This window comes from Nyctereutes procyonoides, unplaced genomic scaffold, assembly GCF_905146905.1.
Source record: "Nyctereutes procyonoides isolate TBG_1078 unplaced genomic scaffold, NYPRO_anot_genome, whole genome shotgun sequence".
In the NCBI taxonomy this organism is placed as follows: domain Eukaryota; kingdom Metazoa; phylum Chordata; class Mammalia; order Carnivora; family Canidae; genus Nyctereutes; species Nyctereutes procyonoides.
The window spans coordinates 10,379,412-10,385,693 of NW_026575135.1; positions in this window are offsets into that span (position 1 = coordinate 10,379,412).

Here is a 6,282-nt window from a genome sequence, read left to right on the forward strand (position 1 = left end):
TGTTACCTAGGCCCAAAACACCTCGGGGCATTTTATGGAAAGGGAACCCTAATTTTATTCTTTTTGTGTACTGTCTGTGTTACAATTCGCAGTAAGGTATTTAGAAGCCTGTTGCTGTGAATACACCCATCAATGTGGAATATATCCTTGAAATTGTCTTTTTGTCATTTATAGAATTAAAGTTTATGAGTGTATCTTTATATGTGTATGTAGGCATACAGAATATGTATATATAATAAAGTTAATTTTAACCTTAAGATATGATTTATCTTAGCATATAAAAACAAATGTATATGTTATAGCGAATTACCATTTAATAAAATAAAAATTCCTTGAGGCACCTGGGTATTTCAGTCGGTTAGGCATCTGCCTTTGGGCTTGAGCCCCCAGGAGGGCTTCTGGCTCAGTGGGGAGCATGCTTCTCCCTCTCCCTCGGCCCTCCCCATGCTTGTGCCTGTTTTCTCTTCTCTCTCTCTCTCTCTCTCTCTCATAAATAAGTAAAATCTGAAAAAAATTCCTTAACAGATAAACCATATTCATTATCTTATATACACATTCATATTTTCTATAATTTTCATACTAAATATATAGTCTTAATCATTTTTATTTCCAACTACATTTAATCAAGATGACCAACTTTTGTTTTCTCCAGACACAAGGACAACTAAAAGGTAAGAAAGCAAGAATTGACCAGATTTTTATGAGTACGCATTTCAGATTATCTTTTACACTTTCAGGAGGAAGAATAAAAACACTGTCCAAAGGCACTTACATCTTCTGTTAATCTGCAGTCCTTATGTAATATATATGAACAAGGATAAATAAAACTGTTATATATATTTTATATATATTTAAAAGATTAGAAACTGCTCAGGTATCCAAATGTTATATATCAAGTAATACAACATTTTCTAAAGTCTTACCGTTTTGACTAAGTATTTAGAAATTACAATTTTAGCCAAAACATTAAATCCTTATGATTCATAGTACTGTAAGAATTTTACAAGATCACAACCCTTTAAAAGACATCTGTCCTATGATTTCACTTAAACACAATTTCGTATTTTATAATCTTAAAAAGTTTGCTTCAACAATGATTCTTTTCTTGTCCCATAAAACCAATATACAAAATTTAGAAAGTTTAAATCCTGAAGTTTTAGTCTTAGTTTCATATAAACTAGAATATTGCCTTAGCATTAATATATAATAAAACCGGAGCAGTAACTTTATATATAATAAAACCAAAGCACTATAAACACAGAGTTGTCTTTAATCAATATGATTAACTCATTCCAATTTGCCCAAAATTTATGAGAAAATTACACGATACTCCAAAAAATATACTTTATAAACTTTGTATTAACGAAACAAAATTCAAATAATCTTAAAGTCTTATTTAAAAGCTCTTAGACTGAAGCTAAGATCTGTCATTGCTACAGTAATGAAGGCTATTATTTAAATACATTTGTCTACATTTTATAATGCACAATAGTTTACTGTCATTTTTATTTTTCTTACATATTTTTGACTACTTAGTATGCAAAATAACGACAATGATTTTTTTTTTTTCTGAGCAATTGACCTTTTAGAATTTCCTAAGTGAGGGAAAAACCGAAGAGGATAGGATAACAGCAAAGTTGAATAGCTTTAGACAAATATGAAATTATCAGTGTAAAAGGTTATCTCTGTCTGTAAGGAGAAGGGAGAAACTTTAGATGCAGGAAAACCTTTTTCATATATACTAGACACCGAAGACAAAGGCATTACAGGTTTAAACAGTAAGTCAAGCCCTTGACAATTTTATCAAGCCATACAATTAAAAGCCAGTGTTTATTAATCCCTACAGAGTGGAAACAGAGGGGAACTCTACATTAATCACAGTGATCGCTCTCTTTTAGACCAGTTATACAATCTCCTCTTGAGAGTTTCTGTTCCCTTTTTACCTGAGGCATTTCTCAAATGAACATTCCTGTTCCTGTCAAAGTTCCCCAAGTGGCCACTATAGTTCTAGTTTATCCTCAGTGAAGTTATGCCAGGTGCTAGCACAAGCTTATTAGCAGACAAGCCCAAGAGAGATTTTTGGACTGTTGATCAGAGGTAAAATATCACTTGCGTTTTAAGTCCTCAGCCCTAAGGTTAGGCCGCTTCTGTGTGCTGGCCTGGGAAATCGGCAGCCACCTGGCTCACAGAATGCTTGGAGAGATCTTTCCCAAAGCCAATTTCTCACACCCAGAGAAGACTGGAGAAAGTTCTCTTGGGCAAGCAGAAGATGGCAGACAAATAGAAGGCAGTCGATGGTGTTAAAAGCCAAACTTCACCAGGGGATACTCAGGTCTGATCGAGAAACCAAAAATTCCAGCAGCAAATATTAAACTGGTTATATCTTTGGTTCTCCAATATCAGAATCGAAATTCAGTATAAGACCACGCAATTCCAGACAGGGAGACCACCAGTGTCTTGAGATTTAAGGAGTCTCAGATATGCACATTATTAGTGAGTCGCAGGAGCCAATGCTCACTAGGGAGAGTTCTGACCAAATATCAAGAGAACCTCCAAATGTCTTAATCAGGGCACCAGGAACAAACTTGTAGTCGACAAAGTCAGGTTTATTGGCTCATTGCAATGATGGAGGTCACACACCAGAGGAACCATGGGGTGTGTTACCAAGGAAGGGAAAGGGTATGATACAGTTTTGAAGAATGGGTGGTATTTAGGTGAGATTTATACAAAACAGTATTTTGATAAGTTAAAGCAAAGGAGGACTCTGTGTAAAAGGGGCAATGTGAGGTCTGGATGGTGAAATGGGACACAGGTCTCCTTTTCTTTGAAATTACAAATTAAGATAGACATGGAATGTTGTACACCCAAACCTCTACTCTGAATCTGTACCTGGGTTGGATATCTAGGTTGCTGCTCTGTGTCAAAGTGAATTAGAGCCTGTAGACAAGAGCAGGATGTTTTGTTCTTATTGAAATTATTTCAAAAGTCAAGTTTCTGACAAACTTTAACGATAGAAAGCAAGATTTCTCAGTAACAAAGTAATAGTCATGCTACTGAATGTCTGTAGGACAGTTTACAGCTGCAGTGTTTCCTGGGGAGAAAGAGAATTTTCTGCTAACTTTGCAGCTGGCTTTATCTGTGTCCTGTGTCTGTTTTCCCAGCTTGATGAATGGCATGGTAGATTTTCAGTTTCTCAGGCCAAACTAATTTTCACTTTCTCAACATGTAACTCAGTCTCTTGTTTTACCAGCTTGTAGAACTTGCCAGAAAGAAGTCGTGGTGGCATGGGACCTTTTCTGCAAGTGATTAATCTCTTCCCTTCTTTTCTGTTTCCCAGCTTCCTAGGATGGGGTGTGTGATTTTGGGGTCCCAGTGCAGCCTGGGGTTGTTCCTGAAGGAGGAGAAACTCATAGGGAACAGAATGAGAAAGCAAACCTTGGGCTGGTGAATTAAAGGTGTACAGGTTTCCCCCACCATCCAAAAGTAGTGTGTTCATATGAAAACTTCATAAGCCAAAAAAAAAAAGTCATAAAGCAAAGAAGCATTACCATTAATTTATATAGAAAATGATTTGGATGTTTCCAGACCACCCAAAAAACGCCTTAGGCTTTTCTTTTTTCTTTTTTTCTTTTCTTTTTATTTTTTTTCCTTAGGCTTTTCTGATACCGTAGGGCACATCTTGCTAACGGAGGCACAAAACAAATCAAGATCAAGCACACAGACTCAGCTCAGAGCTCTGGCGGCTTGATGCTGAGATGCTGAGTGCAGTTCTGGGGAAGCTTGGTGGGGCGCCTCTGGCTGCCACCACTGCTGCTTGGGGGGCACCCTGCAACACAAACGCTGAACGCTATATTCACTGTTCATTTTTTTTTTTTTTGTAAAAGCAAAAATTCTCTCTGGATTTCTTGCAGGGAGCAAAAACAGGTGATAGCGTAGGTCTGTCATACAAGCGAGGCTGTATAACACAAACTTTCAAAAGGCGGGCGGGGGGGGGGCGGCGCATCTGGAACTACCTGAGTGTTAGGGGGCAGATGAAGCGAGTGAACACCTGCAAAGTGCTTACCAGGGTGTGTGCATGGTCTAGGAGGGCAATATGGGTTGGTATTCCAAAAAAGGGCTCACGGCAACACACTTTGTGCTTTTCATCTTTTGTTGTAAAGGTGAAAATCCTCTTCGGATTTCTTTCAGCTAGCAAGAACAGGACCTACAGGAGGTCTTTGTAAAAGCAAAGTGGTGTTACATGAACTTTGGATAAGTCAAGGGCGGAGGCGTACCGGTATTGTGAGTCTCGGATGTGGGGGGACGGGCAGGGCAGCATGCCTCAGGTGTCCTCACCCTCTCCAGCCTCTCTTGTTCCCTATTCTTTTTTTTTTTTTAAGATTTTTTATTTATTTATTCATGAAAGACACACAGAGAGAGAGGCAGAGACACAGGCAGAGGGAGAAGCAGGCTCCATGCAGGGAGCCCGACGTGGGACTCGATCCTGGGTCTCCAGGATCACACCCTGGGCTGCAGGCAGCACTAAACCGCTGCACCACTGGGGCTGCCCTCGTGTTCCCTATTCTGTTGCTGGTTTTAGTTAAGGGCGCAGGGAGAGTTGGGAGAGCATCACGGTGGACGGGGACCTCCTGTGTTCAGCGGGCCTGTGAAAGGGGCTGCCCTGTTTGTGTCTGCAGCTCCTCTACTTGAGCCTCTGTAACTCTGGCCTCCACTCTTTTACCAGACCTTCTCGAAAACCCATTACCAGACCTGGCTGAGCCTGTTTAGTTCTGACCTATTTCCCAGCCTTTCTTTCTAGGACCCGGGCGAGTCCTGTCGACTCTTGCAACGTTCCTAGCTTGTGTCTGCTTCTGCTCCCACAGAGCCTGTTTTCTTCTCATTGTGCCCTGCCCTTCCCAGTGGGACCCACTCCCGTATCCCTCCTTTCGCCCTATTATTGCCACGAGAGGCTCTCCCACATTCTCACTCATCTCTTTCTCCACTCCCATTGATGGTTTTGTCTCCTGGGCCTGGGAGTCCTCCTTGCCTTGGTCTCGCCTAATCCTTCACTGTCCTTCCTCCACCTCCACTACCAGCATCCTCATTTTTCTCCCGCAAGAGCTCTCTGCCTCCACTCACCGCCCAGGTCCCCTTATTCAGTCTCATCACTGGGCGCCGGGTCCCTTTTTGCCTCTGGAGGTACAATCATAACAGACTATCTTCGACTCCCTTTCTTCTCTCTCCTGGAATGACACACTCAGATACGAGATGCTCTTCCCCAACCAGATCCCCCCCCTTCACATGATGCTACCCTCTCTTTTTTTTATTTTTTATTTTTATTTTTTGATGCTACCCTCTCTGTAAGGACTCCAGCCTCTCATCTCTCACCGAAACCTCATCCACTCTGTGAATCCTACTGATTCATTTGCCTTTCACCCCCTCCACCGACTGTCTCTGCCCCACCATTGCCAGACTCAGTTTGGCTCTGTTTCAATCTTACTGAACATTGTTCCAGAGGCCCTTTCGTCTGGCCTCTTCTGTTGCAACAGCCTCAAGCGCTGACTGCTCAAAAAACTTACCCCTATCAACCTTCTGGTGGCAGGTGTCTGCTGAGGACTTGGTTTCCCCTACCTTCTCATACTGTGGCTTCCAGCAGGAGTTTTTTCCTATCAGGTTCCTTCTCTGGGGAGATCCTGTAACCAGATAGGTGGATGCGGGTAGACATGCTTTCCTCAACTCTACTGTCCGGAAGCTCCTGGAGATACAAGTCACAAAGAATGTTGATTTCCAGATTTGGAAGGAGAAAGAAGAGGGGATCATTTCTAGAACAAAAGAGGGCAGATTACCAATTCTGTTGCTGATAAGCATCCCTTATGGTTGTGCACTACTCCACAGCCCTCTGACTCTTCGGGAGATATGAAGGCGAAGCACGGAAATTGGATAGTCTGTAGGAGCTTACAAATCCCCAAACCTTTAGAGACTCTGCAGCAGAAATGTAAGCTAGCTCTTCTGGGGTCCCCGCTCTGCACAGCAAGTTCCTACTGGCCACTCTCCTGTTCTTTATTTATTTATTTATTTATTTATTTATTTATTTATTTATTTAATTTTTTCACTCTCCTGTTCTTTAAAAACTTTCCCCTGCCAGTCTCCCTTTCAAACTTATTCGATCTCTAATGCCCTCCTTCTGCAACCCAAATGCAGGTAACCAATCCCCAGACCTTTTCCTTACCCTAAGCCCTAGCCCCAGGTGTTGGGGGAATGTTCGAGAGAGAAAGAACTTACCAAAGGAGGTTGGTATCTTCT